This window comes from Poecilia reticulata, linkage group LG20 (genome assembly GCF_000633615.1).
Source record: "Poecilia reticulata strain Guanapo linkage group LG20, Guppy_female_1.0+MT, whole genome shotgun sequence".
Taxonomy (NCBI): Eukaryota; Metazoa; Chordata; class Actinopteri; order Cyprinodontiformes; family Poeciliidae; genus Poecilia; species Poecilia reticulata.
In genome coordinates, this window is record NC_024350.1 from 18,430,370 (window position 1) to 18,444,197 (window position 13,828).

Sequence of the window (13,828 nt, forward strand, 5' to 3'; positions counted from 1 at the left end):
ATTGCACAAAATCACAAAATCTTGCCAAGTATTTTTGGTCTAGATTCTAGTGGAAATATCTCAGTATACTTGAAATAAGACAAAACAAATTCATAGATGACCTTTCAGAAAGACACAGGAACTTGTTTTAAGTAAATAATTCCTTAATATTGTTAAAAGGGTTCTGGTTCCACTGGTAGATTATTTCACTTACAACACTGAAAACATTTCTTGTTACAAGTTAGTTTGGTAACACTATTTGAAGGTGTGTGCATAAGACTGGCATGACACTGTCATAAACATGACATAACATCTGTTATGAACATAAAGGAGTCTTTATGAATGTTTATGACTGCTGTCATAAAGTGTCATTCGGTAAATAAAGACACTTAATGCAAAGTTGCTCTAGAAGTTGCATTAAAAGTCCATTAAAAGTGCCAACTTTGCATGATTTTGTAAATTATGATAATTTAATGCAAATGTTTATGACAGTGTCATGTCAGTCTTATGCACACCTTTTCAAATAGTGTTTGTTAATGTATTTGCCTTTTCACCAATATTAAGGAAATACAGACTTAAAAGAATCTCCTATTTCTTGCTGAAAAGACAAACTTACAGTTAACTTTTCAGAAAGAAATATGAGCTTGTTTTAAGTCAATAATTCCTTAATATTGATGAAAATGTTCTATTTCCATTGGCAGATCCATGTTGAAAGTGAAATAATCTGCTAATAAAACTATACTTTTTAATCAAAATTAAGGAATAATTTACTAAAACAAGGTAAGATTTAGTGTTTTGCAGTGTATTCATAAAAAATAAACTCCTCTTGCCTCCAATCAAGCCACGCACGAAAAAGGAATTGCAACAAAATTTAACATCATTTGTTAAATCGAAATCTGAATGATTACTTTATTGTGGAGCTGGTAAAAATATTCACAATTTAATTTTTCAGCACTTTTGACTTGCTGATTTCGATAAAAAAGTTTGGTAACCACTGATGCATCACTGCTTTAGACGCAGTAAATTGGAGAGCTTCTCCTCTTTAAAGACGGGTCCTAAACCCCGACTTCACACTCTGTTGTGAGGCGACACTCCCTGCCTGGAGGCTCGGTATGCGGCGAGCTCGGTGTTCAAAGGAAGAAAAGCAGTAATCTGTCAGCGGCAGCAGAAAATCTACCTGAGCGGCACATCAGAGGACAGGTTGTTAAGAACGGGCCACAACTTCAGTAACAAGATCTCCACACCGCTCCATCAGGAAGGATGAGGGCCTCTGATGATGCTTGTTTGTACGTATTCGGGTTTGAATGCGGCTCAGTGGAAAGGCAGCGTAACGAACGCTGACCCAAATAGATGGACGAAAAGGAGAGCAAAGATCACAAACAGAAAAACATCTTTACTCATGTTTTCATCTTAAGTTTGGAGATTTGAAACCAAGTATTGCCTCTTAAATTTAATGTCTGACTTCTTAAAGGGGCGGTGTCGTGTAAAATCGATGAGCTTTACATTGTGTTATGTTATTCCCTTGATTTGCCTCGATTCTTTCATGAATGTTTGAGAAATCCTTTAATCTCCATGGCAACCAGTTAGCTGGATGGACCTAGCCCCGCCTTTGAGGCTCAGCTCCTCCCCCGCTCAGCTCCTTCAGACTATCCAGCAGCAATTAGCAAACAGCTGGTGGAACTGCGCATCAATAATAGGAGCTGCTTCTCAGAGCAACGCTGGAACAAATGTTAAAGGATTAACAGAGGAGCCATGTTGGGATGACTTCCTGGAGGCGGAGCTTCAGAAAAAGCAGAAGCTTTTAAGAAGTTAAAAGATCCAATTTCAATGAGTTAACATTTCTTTCAAGTCATATTCAATATGTATGTCATTTTTATAACGACTGACGGGAACATAGTTGCTTTAACGTGCTATAAAATGACTCAATGTATCTGGAAAACACAAACTAGTGGCCATTTGTGACTTCTTCTGGTTGTAAATATAAAGTCTCATTATGTGGCAGCAAAACTAGAAAAGTTTCCATTTTACAAGACTTGCAACCTTTTCAGTTATAGCTGACAAGTTTCCCCCAAATAAGAAACCAAACCAGCCTCAGGTGTTTCTCCTGTAATACTCAAAAAAATCAGACTCATTTCAAAGTGAAAAAAACCCTAAATATTAATATAGCAAGACGATATATATATTAGTTTCTACAAGTTTTCTCAACAAAAATTGCTTAGTGAAAGGATGTGGAGATGAAATGGGGCAATGCGGCTCACTTACACTCTGGAAGATTAAATCTGTTTTGGTTGATGATGCTCTTTTTAAGTTTTATGTCTTTGAACAAAAAGTCCATCTGAATTTTGAGTTGTGATTGAAGACCAACCGCTTTAACTGTAGAGCATGCACAACATGTCATCTTACATCTATTTCTAGTTTACTTTATGAACTTTAGAGTTTCATGTCGACCGCCTGGGAGCTAAATGAGCTAACCACTGAAAAAAATAACCTTTCATTATCTTATGAACCTTGACAAGTTCACAGTCGATGGACTCAACATCTCATTAATGTATTCCAGGTAAAAACTAAATCTCCATTTGCTGTCAAGACCTTGTATTTGAATAAACACAAACCTAAGACATGGAGGGGATCTTTTGGGATGCCTGCCACTACATGTAGCAGGATTAGAGAGCTGCATATTCGCCTTTGAAGAGTAAAACAATATCAAAGTTTTACTTTGGAACGTTTTTGATTTAACTCAACAAACCTGAAAAAAGAAAGAAGATGTTGAAAAAGAGTTCAGAACATTTAGAATTGGGCGACACAAGGTGGAGGCAGTATCATGATGCGGTGATGTGTCCTCAAAGCACGATTAAATGTTCATATGTCCACTTTGTAGTTGTTGTTTTTTTTTTTTTTTTAAAAAAAAGCTCCTTTTGACGTTTGAATCCTGACTTCAAAGGAATGTATCGTATCGTTAATCATTTATCGTGATAAATTACTTAATGTGATAAGATTTGTGGTTTATTATTGCCATAATAAATTCCTAATTAGGATGTTTCTAAGAGTGGTCTCAAGTATTTACAGATTTTAGTTATTCGTGGTCTCTAGCTAACACGAATAAAATGGGTCCAGTGTATTTGACAACATGAAAAAAGGTGATATTTGTGCTCTTTTTGCAGTTTATGTGTAAAAGTGCGCTGAAGAAGCTCTGGTGGTTTTGAGGTTTCATTTCAGTGTCGGCATTTGTGTTTGTGAGGCTTTTTATATGTAAGCACATACAGTCATAGTTGTATAATTTATATCTAAAAACAAATATTGCATCTTAAAATACTTTTTATTGCAACTTTTTAACCACTATGATAAATAAATCTCAGTTATTTGTAGTATACCCTAAAAGGTTTAGGTCAGAATTAGTGCCAATCACTAAATTAACCCTTTATTATGAATCTTAATGGCCGCAATGAAAACGTACAAACCACCTAATTTATGTAAATTGACTCACCTTAAAGGTACAGTGTGTAACTTTTATTAAAAAAAATATTTTTTTTACATATTTGTTGAAACTGTCATGACAGTATGAGACAGAAAATCAAGCTCTACTGCTTTCTCCCAGTGCTAACTAGCGTCAACCAATCAGAGCCAGGAGGCGGGTCTTAGTGCTGCCAATCATCCTGGTTCACCCTTTCCTCCTTCCTTTCTGCTACAATACAGCTTTTTTCCCCAACATCCAGTTGTGAATGCTAAGGCTAGTTAGAATGATCACTAATAACAAAGAGTTATTAACACACTTAGCTACGTGCTCACAAAGTTGATTGACAGCGCCAAGACCCGCCTCGTGGTTCTGATTGGTTGATTTTGGTGCATTTATTCAGACAGCAATAGCAGCTCAGGCAGGGAGAGGAGGATGTTATTTTTTAATAGATTATCTTCCTCTTATTGCAACATGGCAACAGTTTTAACAAATATGTCACATGCTGCAGCTTTAAAGGAGAAATCTGAATTTCTCTGTAGCTTGACGTCGAGTCCATATGTAAACCGGGTTCAGAGATGGAGGAGTTCTCCTGGGCTGCAGCATCATAGCCGTGCCGTTATATGTAATGGGATTGGACAGCCGCATGTTAGCCGTGTATCATCTCCTCTGACAGACACTGATCTGAGTGGCAGCGTTTCCGTACCTGCTCCTGGCAGGCACACCGGTACCGAAGAGAGCAGTCAGCATTCGGCCATTTTACTGCCTTAAATTCAGTTTGCTGACCTTTACTTCTGTTTTCAATTACTTTTAAAGTGCAGAAAGATAAAATTATTTTTTATTAAGAAGAATGACTCTGCTTTAAATATAAACAAGAACAGAAACCGAAGGTCGCACATCTGAACAAAACAAACAGGATGCTGCTAATTAGAAATGTAACAAAAGCGCCATGAAATGCTTGCTTTTCAACAAAGAGACAAAACTGGGGAAAAGTTTTTCTTCTGTTCTTTGTTTGCTGCAGCTGAATGTGTTGGATCAAACAAATGAAAAGTAATCATCCTCTTGCTAATCATTAATTAAATGTGATTAAACATATTTTTAGTCCAGAATCTCAAATGTCACTCAAACACTGATGGTGTGGGAAACTTGAATCCTACTTTAAAAAAAAAAAACAAAAAAAAAAAAACAAAGAATGATATACAGCTCAAATTCATGTTAAGCTCAGAAAAAAAACTAAATTAAATTCTTTGAGCGGACCAGTCAAAGTATATATTTAAATCAAACAGAAATGCTTGATAAGATTTTACATAAGTGTGAAAACTGTCAGGTATTCAACAATATGGGGAAAAGTGGGTCGCAGTGATCATAGACTCATTGCCAGTTGTCGTAAACAGTTGACGAAGGGCAGATCTATTCAGTGTAATTCTATACTTTGTGCTCCGAGTGACGTTGTGCTTTATTATTTATTTTACATTATATCCAGGATTAATTGTCCTTTCTGAACCATTTAAAAGAAGGGTTTTTGTTGTTTATTTTTACATGTCAAAGGCAGTCAAGTTATTGTTTTAGTCAGTTTCAGTTCATTATTTGTTTTGGGTTTTGGCAAAAAACTAAATCTTACCAAGTATTTTGTCCAGATTTTAGTGTAAATATCTAAGTAGACTTAAAACAGGGCAAAACTAACTCGTATGTAACCTTTCAGCAAGACACAGAAGCTTGTTTTAAGTCAATAATTCCTTAATATTGATAAAAGTTCTAGTTCTACTGCTACATTATTTAACTTTCAACGTGGAAAAAATGTCGCTATCAGTGAATTTATATGCCAGTGAAACGAGAAACTTTTCACCAATATGAAGGAATTACTGACCTAAAACAAGCTCCTACTTCTTGCTGAAAAGACTAAACTAGCTTATAAGGAACTTTTTTCAAGTGTGCCAAGATATTTGTCCTAGAAACTGGACAAAAATACTCAAGAAGATATCGTTTCTTTTGCAGTGTTGCTGTTATTCTCCTAATTTAATTTTTTTTAGATGTTTGACCAAGATTGTGAATCTACTGGTGTATTTAAATTTCTGTGCTGGTGCAGAGTTTTATCAAATAAACTTGTAATTTAGTACATTTATGAAATTAAGCACTGATTGTCTGTATCGGTCGATACTAAACCTCAAATATCGGTATTGGCATCGGAAGTGAAAAAAGTGGATCAGTGCATCCATCTTGTCATTGTCTGATATTAAGGTTTGCTTGGTGATCAGAAAAGTTTACATGTAATAAAACAGCAACAAAGGAAGAAATCTGTAGAGGAACAAATATTAGCATCAGGCTGCTAACTCACAGTTAGCATCTTTTCAATGCAACAAAGCTCTCCAGTCGCATCACTGTTCTTCTGTTTTAAGCTTCATAATTATGTCAGGGGAGCAGAAAATGAATTCCTTCGTAGCTCGTGGTGATTTATGCTGCCTGACTGTGCAGGAGTAAATTTAGTTTCTTATTCAAGGACACTGCTGGAGCACATGTGGCAGGTGATGGACGTGAATCCAACCTGTGAGCAGACGGGTTCTTTAAAAGGGAGAGCCGATGCTGAGGGGGAGATAATCTCATCAATGAAGGGAAAGGTCAGCCAAAAGAGATGCTGTGTTTAAAAAGGGAGCTGAGATGGATCACATTTTGTACCGTTTACAAAGTTTGGAGACTTTTTTTATTGTTTACTGGAGATTAACGTTACTGCAACGTCAGAGCTTCAGATAGTAAAGAACGTTGAATTTCTCTATAATTTTGCTCATTCTCTGGTTCTTAGCAGTGCTGCTTCAAACCCAATCCAGTGGTTCTTCCCTACAGTAATCAAGTTTTATCTGTGTAGCACAAGGCAATTTAAAGTGCCTTATATCATAAAAACTTAAAAATAAAGTCATAAAAACATCGTACAGCCACCAATTGAGAAACCAGGAAAAAAACAAGACATTTTGTCAAGTGCCATCATCAAAATGATCAAAACACATCAAATATGCCACAGTGCTAAAACTCAAAGTCTTACTAAGTGCAAAAATCTTCATACCCTTCACAGCAAGAAATAAGAGCTTGTTTTAAATCAATAATTCCTTAATAATGATGAAAAAGTTCTAGTTCCACTGGCAGATTATCTCACTGATAACATTAGAAAATATCTTATGAGTTTATCTGGCAATGCAACAATTACTTTTTCACCAATAATAAGGAACTACTGACTTAAAATGAACTCCTATTTCTTGCTGAAAATTTACTTGCAAGTCAGAACAATTAAAAAAAGACAAAACTAAGAAATTTGCATTACAAACTGGACCAAACATACAATATCTTAAATTCATATCTTAATATTAATTTAAGATATTTTAAGGCCTTAACTTTACATACATGAAGTAAAGATTTCGTTAAGCTCTTTAAAACTGCAGTAAAAGGAACATTTTACATATTTGTTGTATGTTGTATCCAGTAGGCGGGTCTTAGTGCTGTCAATCATACCCAGCAGAGCGCGTCATGAATGCTAAGGCTAGGTAGCACAATCACAGTGGATGAAAGTTTTCCTGCAACTGTAACTTGTTTCTCTGCCGTTAGCACATTTAGCACGAGGTTGACGAGGATGATTGACAGCGCTAAAGCCCGCCTCCTGTCCGATTGGTTGTTTTTGTTGAATTTCTTCAGACAGTGAAAATAGCTAATCGGAAAAGGTCTCTACATGGTGACAGATTTAACAAATATCTAAAAAAAACATGTTTTCTAAAAGCCACATGCTGCAGCTTTAAGGATGTGAATCAGACTCGTTCACACTTGGCTTAAAGGCTCCAAACGCGCCGGTAGGTTAGGATTCCTGCTCGTCTCCGAGATTTTCTTTCAATCAGAAGAAAGATTTCATCAGATAAGTTGTCCAAGCTAATCCAGGTCTTGGAGTCCCATCTCCATGGTGGAGTACATCCGGTTCACTTTGCATAAAAATACTCCTTCAGGTAGAAAATATCCCTCCTGGTCAGTTCTTCCAATTATGAGGTTTAAAACTGTCACATTCTGCTCCTAATACATCATGCCAAACTGACTCTCTGGCTGTAGCATCTCTACTAAATTTGCAAATGTCACTTCGGTGAATGTGGATGTGTCACTTATTCCCAGGTTCTGCATAGAGGATGGATTCTGGATTAATTTTCCCGCGGATAATGCCCACATCAGTCCCAAAAGTGTCACATCTTCAAACACGTTGGCAATTACTCCCAACTTCAGGCGTCTTCAGCCCGCTTTCTTCCGCGTTCGTCGCTACCAGAAACATTTCCAAGAGTGTTGGGGTAGTCTTTGTCACTTCCATAAATGAGGTATTAAAATTCCTCTTTTCTCTCTGAAGCCGTCTATCCAGCGTAATAAAGTAAGGCTCTCCGTTTGGAAACGAGCAGCGGCGTCGGAGGAAACCACGCCTCCGGATTCAGCAGCCCTGAATCCCGCCTCGCCGCGGAGCCGAGCGCAGCGGCGGAGTCATTAGAGCAGTTGGAGGGATGATTTCAGATCAATCTGTCAGCGGCTCCCGTGATGCCGCCCCAGTGTTGCATTAATGGGGACATTATTAAATCAGCACGAGAAACAGGTGCCAGATTTTACTGGGAATCAAGCTGCCACTTAAACCTTTGTTTCATCCCACTCTCCCAATTTTACGAATATTTTTTTTTCCTCTCATGGTTAAAACCCTACCAGCACTTGAAAAAGAAAATTTTATCATTTGCCGAGATGCGAGATAAAAGGTTTGCACTTCAATACACGTGGAAAGAAAACAAACCTTTTCATCCTGAGGTGTAATTTAAACATAAAAGCTTTATCTTTGTAACTTTTCTAAACTTTGTTCCTGAGGTAAAAAAGGGAGACGCAGCGAATCAGAGTCAGCTGAAAATGATACGTTACAACCTGATGGAACAATTTCAATAATTTCTGAACAAGCATCCCAATCATTGAATGGGAACAGGCCTTTTTTGTGAGTTTGTATCTGGATTATTCGGATAATGTCACGATCTCAAATGTTTCTCCGTGCTTTGTTATTGTTCTGAGCAGGTTTTACGACATTTATTGGTATTTCTTGTGTTTGTAAAGTTGCTCCTTCCAGTTTGTTGGATAATCTTGACGCCTGGTAGTTTATTTGTAATTTTGCTCGTTCTGCACCGAGGCTTTTGTTTCACACCCGACTCATTTTCACGTTAATTCATTTTCAAGTAGTAACAAAAATCTTGTGCGTCCGGCTTATTAATTAACAAAACCTTCAAAACTTTATTCATTTCTGTAAATAAACTGAAAATGTTTTATGTGGACGATGAAGCACATGACGTTTTATCCAGGAGGCAATCAGTGATGCCATCCATGAGAAGGTGCTGTATTCAAGTATGATAAAGGAAAGTTGAGTGGAAGGAAAAAGTGTGATGGAAAAATTTTACATGAAACAGGACAATTGCTTATTTTGGGAGGGAGGGAGCACCGTAAACAAGCGTTTCATTTAATATAAATACACAAACTTTTATGTAACCTTTCATGTTTAATAAAATAATAATAATGGTGTAAACGGTGACATTATGCTGAAATTAGCATAAACTTTAGCTAATATGTTGCAGAAATATAAGTATATTTCTTCAAAAGCAAAATCAGACAATTATGTGTGTGAAATAAACTGCAGATGCCTGAAAAAAATACGTAATTGATTTAGCACCAAATCTGAAAGTGGCACAAATCAGATTATTTGGGTGAAAAGATTGAAATTGGGTCATTCAGGCAGCCGTGAAAAAACAAAACAAAAAGGGTAGTCTGTCTGTGCTCTGCACAAACCATGTTCAAAATCATTCTCAGATAATAAGATTTTAGTCATAATGAGCTGTTTTAGGGCCTCCTGCCACTTTAAATCCAAATAAGCTGCTGCTGGCAACACAACATTTATACTCACACGTAAAAATGGCTGCAAACAGATGCATAATTATACAACTGTACATTTTTGAAAAGCATTAGTAGAGCATCCTTCACAGTCAACAAGAAATGCAGCAAGTGGTTTCTTGATGGTGAGTCAACAACAAAACTCTTGTCCGTTTTTAGAAGCAGTTGGAATCCAAATGAAAGTAAACGTGCAAAATTCACATTTGAAATTAAAATTCAACAAAACCTAATGCAGTATTGAATTGATTGCAGAGTTTCTATGCTTCTTTTAGGACATCAAACAGTTTTCTGTTCCAAGTAGCAGGTGTAAACCAACGCGGTGGGACGCAGCAACACGTTTTGGTGTTGAGCTGGATTTTAGGAAAACCATCTTTTCTTCTGCCTCCGTCTCTCCGTCATCATCCAGGGCGTCCAACTTATTGCTCCCTAAGCAGGAAGCAACCCGAGATAAACAAACACCTACCTTCTATTCATCAGCAGCACCTTGTCAAAGGAAACATCAGGGTAGCCTTTCAGATAAAGTGCAACAATGAGAAAGTCGTGTTCTTTGGTAAAAGGGTTCACTGCATAAGTTTTACCTCCGGGTTGTGCGAGTCAAGCCACACTGCTCAGGATCTGTGAATGCAGGACCTTTGGAGGTGAGCAGGTCCTGTGAAGCTTTTAGTTGCCAGGTGACGGAGGAGTAAAATGATTCTCAGACCGAACGCGCTGCCGCAGACCCGCAGGTGGAGGGACGACCTCATAACTGTCCTAATTGATTTTTTCATGCTTCGCTGGTTAACGAGGAGCCGGCCAAGATTGCGGGCGACAGCTCCATCTCCAGCGCAGCACGTGTTTCACAGGAGGAATATAATGGCTGTTTGGATTCAGGGTTTTGGAGAGAGACGTTTTCATGCGTTGCAGCTTCTAAATGAATCCTCGGTTCTGATAAGACGGGCTTGTTTTGGATTTGGACGTGTAGTTCCCCGTCTGATCGCCGGATCAGAATTGAACTACCAAACAAAGGAGACGTTTATTCTCGGTGTGTTTGTTTCTGGTTAACTCTGGCAGCCGATGCATGCACCCCAACCGCATACCAAACATGCAACGCAGCGGGAACACTCCCCCTAATTGTTATTCTATTGATTCAGGGAAGTGGGGGTAGGGACTCAGTCAGACCTGATGATATGAGACACGTGCGCGTACTGCTGAACAAAAGCCATGTCGCTGAGAGACACAAGATGGAAAAATGACTCTGCATTTGAAAATAATCGAATCAAAGGCCGATTTAACCCTTTCAGACCCAACATCCACCGGAACATTGGCATTCTGGGCTGAAACCCATAAACAAAATGGGGATTTTGTCATTTGAATGATTTTTGTTACTGATTAGTTTCGTATTGACCAACGACGTAGTTCATTGTCATCCAATAAGGCAAGCGTAAGTGTCCATTTTCCATCAAAAATATAAAGTGCATTCGTAGCCTAATAATAATTACTTTTATAATTTTAAATATTTCCAATGATAGTATTTGAAGCTATTTTTAAAATATTTTCCATCAGTAAATCATCAAAATGTCCAACCCAGTGGTCATCAGGACTTTGGCTCCATTTCTTTTTTGAGACAACAAAAAGTAAAAGCAGAAAAAATAAGACAATTTGATATAAAGTTTAATTATTTAGTGTTACCATGCAAAGAGAAAAAAATTATCTACAAGCATTTTATAGCTTGTTTTTAGTTTCATATTTCATTTTTTTACTTTTATGTTATTTATGAGCATAAAATTATTTTTTCCTTTTATTTTAATGACGAAATGGAGGAAAAATAAGTGTTTTTTTCCCTGAAGGGGTTAAAACGTGTCATCTTGGGTTGCTAGCTTTCATTGTCAGGGACTTTAATTGTTTTTGTTAGTTGCGTTTAAATAATGAAACGGGGCATAATTTACCAGACGGAAGAGTTTAATAATTCAAACACGTTTCGTGTTAATCTGTGTTTCTTGCTTGCATCAGTCACAACATTTGCGCTGCTTCAGAAGTTAACTCCCGTCTTTCATTTGGGATTCAGCTGCAGAGATGGGGGTCACAGGAACAGAGCAGCGCAGCGGTTATAAGAAACGACAGAGCAGGGAGGGGTAAATATCAGAGCAAGATGTGCTGCTCCTTAGGTTTGTGGTCCTGCCGCTTCAAGGCACCACGTCTCCTCTGCTCCTGTCAGCTCATCAAGGCCACATCCCAGCCGATCCCCGCTGGAATACCGCATCAAACAGCCCGGGGAGCCTTTTATCCTAAACAGAACGCCGCCTCGTGTCACGGCGCCGGCTCCTCCACCAGTCGCACGCCGACGGCGGACTCTAACGCAGCGGAGAGAAAGTCAATAACCCTGCTGAGGTGGCGGCGCGCAGACATGAGAGGGGAAACGGTGAAAAGGTCGGCAGGGTAAATGATATCCTGAAGGTTGTCAAAGACAGAAGCACAACTGGGGGGGCGGGTCAGACGAAGCCAAGCCAAGCTAATGTCAAAGGTCACTCTTTTAAGACAAAAAAAACAAAAACACCAGAGTTTGGAGTTGTGATAAAAAGGACTCAGAGTTGTCAAGATCTCACAAGTCAAATTTTATGAAGAAACACAAAATATACATTTTCAGTGACAGCATGTCAGAATCTTACCTGCTGCAGAAAACAGACCGACTTCAGTCCAAATGATGAACTTCGCATGGGAGAGTTAAGCTAATAAGTAGCAACTTAAGCAAACCGCTCTTTGCCACTACATAAGCTAACCAAAAACAAGCTAATGAAAATAGACAATTAGCTAACCATTCTCTAAGCTAATTGTTACAGAAGCCATTTTCCACTTAAACTCCATCTGTGATTTAGGTGAACAACCGATCAACCTCATCGTTATTTAAGCTAACAGATGCTAAAGTTAAAAGCTGCCAGGATTACATTTACTTGAACTTATCGTTTCTTAGGCTAACACCTGCTAACACTATAAACTGACTGGCTAACATCTACTTTCATTCATTCGTTTATGCATGAAACACTAAAAACCAAAGGCAATCAATGTACTGTAACGGTCCATCAGGAAATATAAAGCTGACATATACAATCACTGATAAAAACTATAATGCTCTCTGGAAGTAAAAACTAATTTTAAAAGGTGAGTAGTTAAGAGATTTAAATCCTACTTGAGGTTGTTACTCCAGCTAACTGTTAACACTAAAAGTTGACAGGCTAATACCCATGACCTGACCGCCTCACCACTTTTTAAATCGTTTTACGCTGCATTAAGCAACAATTGTACCACAAACAGAGCACCTGAAGCCCTGCTACTTAAATCCTTAGCCAACTCTTACTGCAGTCCAGGCAGTTCTCCCAGATATAAACACTACTTTAACAGCAGATTTGCAACATATTGTGCTGCCCTAAAGTAAATTGTACAGTTTTTCTAACCGAGGTTCTTTGTCTGCACACAAGAAAAATATATTTTGAGATTATATCAAGCCGAGAATGAGTCACGGCCAAGAGGCAGCAGTAATGCAGAGCAACTGATATAGTTCAACTTTATGGCACAGATAACAGTTTTATAAGAAAGTAATGATGGTAAAAATACTTAAAGCAACTCTCTCCGTAAACCACTTGTTGTTAGATGCAGCAATCTGTATGTTTTATACTTATTTCTTTAACAAAACCTAACAGCATGTAAAGCAATTCTTGTAATAGAAAACTGAACTATCACCCTGATCCAACAGTAGCACAACTTTATTTTGTTGGTAATTATATGAAATCATTTTCTTTTGTTTAAAGGTGTGGTCAGATAAAGAGCACAGTGTTGATGAGGCTGCCCTTTCGATGCAACCGATTCTTTTTTAAAGGTTATTACCCCAATGGAAGAAACATAAATTCTTGACAAATCGTCTGATGCTGAGGTTTTATTCTACCTTTGGAGATGAAATATCTCATCAGCCCCGACTTTAATGAGACAACGCCTATATGCATTGTTTTACATTAGTGCTAAAAATTTGATTACAAATGTGTTTGCGTCTCTCAGTTGCTTGAGAATTAAAAAAAAAAAACAATAGCATGCGTGCCCTGTGGCACCGCTGCTGTTTCACAATTAAGGCCAACCATGTTATATTTATCTTTTCACCAATTACTGTAAAGGTTACGGAAACTTTACTTGTTTTCTTCTGGGCTTTTCCATCAACAAAGATGCAATGACTTCCCAATCTAATTTTCCTTTGTTGCAACTCTCAGCCAAAAACACAGACATGAAAAGCCCCAACTGTGGATCCCAAAGACACAGAGTAGCTCTTTGTACCCCGGCTTGTTCTGCTGCATGCCATTTTTAATCTTGGGCAGAAGGGAAGAGAGCTGCTGCTCTTATCTTAGATGACATGGAGGCTTTGCTCCCTCTCTCTGGGGCTCTCTCGTCTTGCTCTTCTGAAACCTAACCCTCTTTTATGCTCTTCCCTCTTGGTGGTTTGGTGGCGAAGAG

General features: G+C 38.1%; 1 protein-coding gene across 1 annotated transcript in view; it reads left to right on the forward strand.

Moving 5' to 3' along the window:
• LOC103456703 (cadherin-20) overlaps positions 1-13,828 on the forward strand; it is a 97,566-nt gene that overhangs the window by 39,050 nt on the left and 44,688 nt on the right. The gene's annotated exons all lie outside the window — the stretch shown is intronic.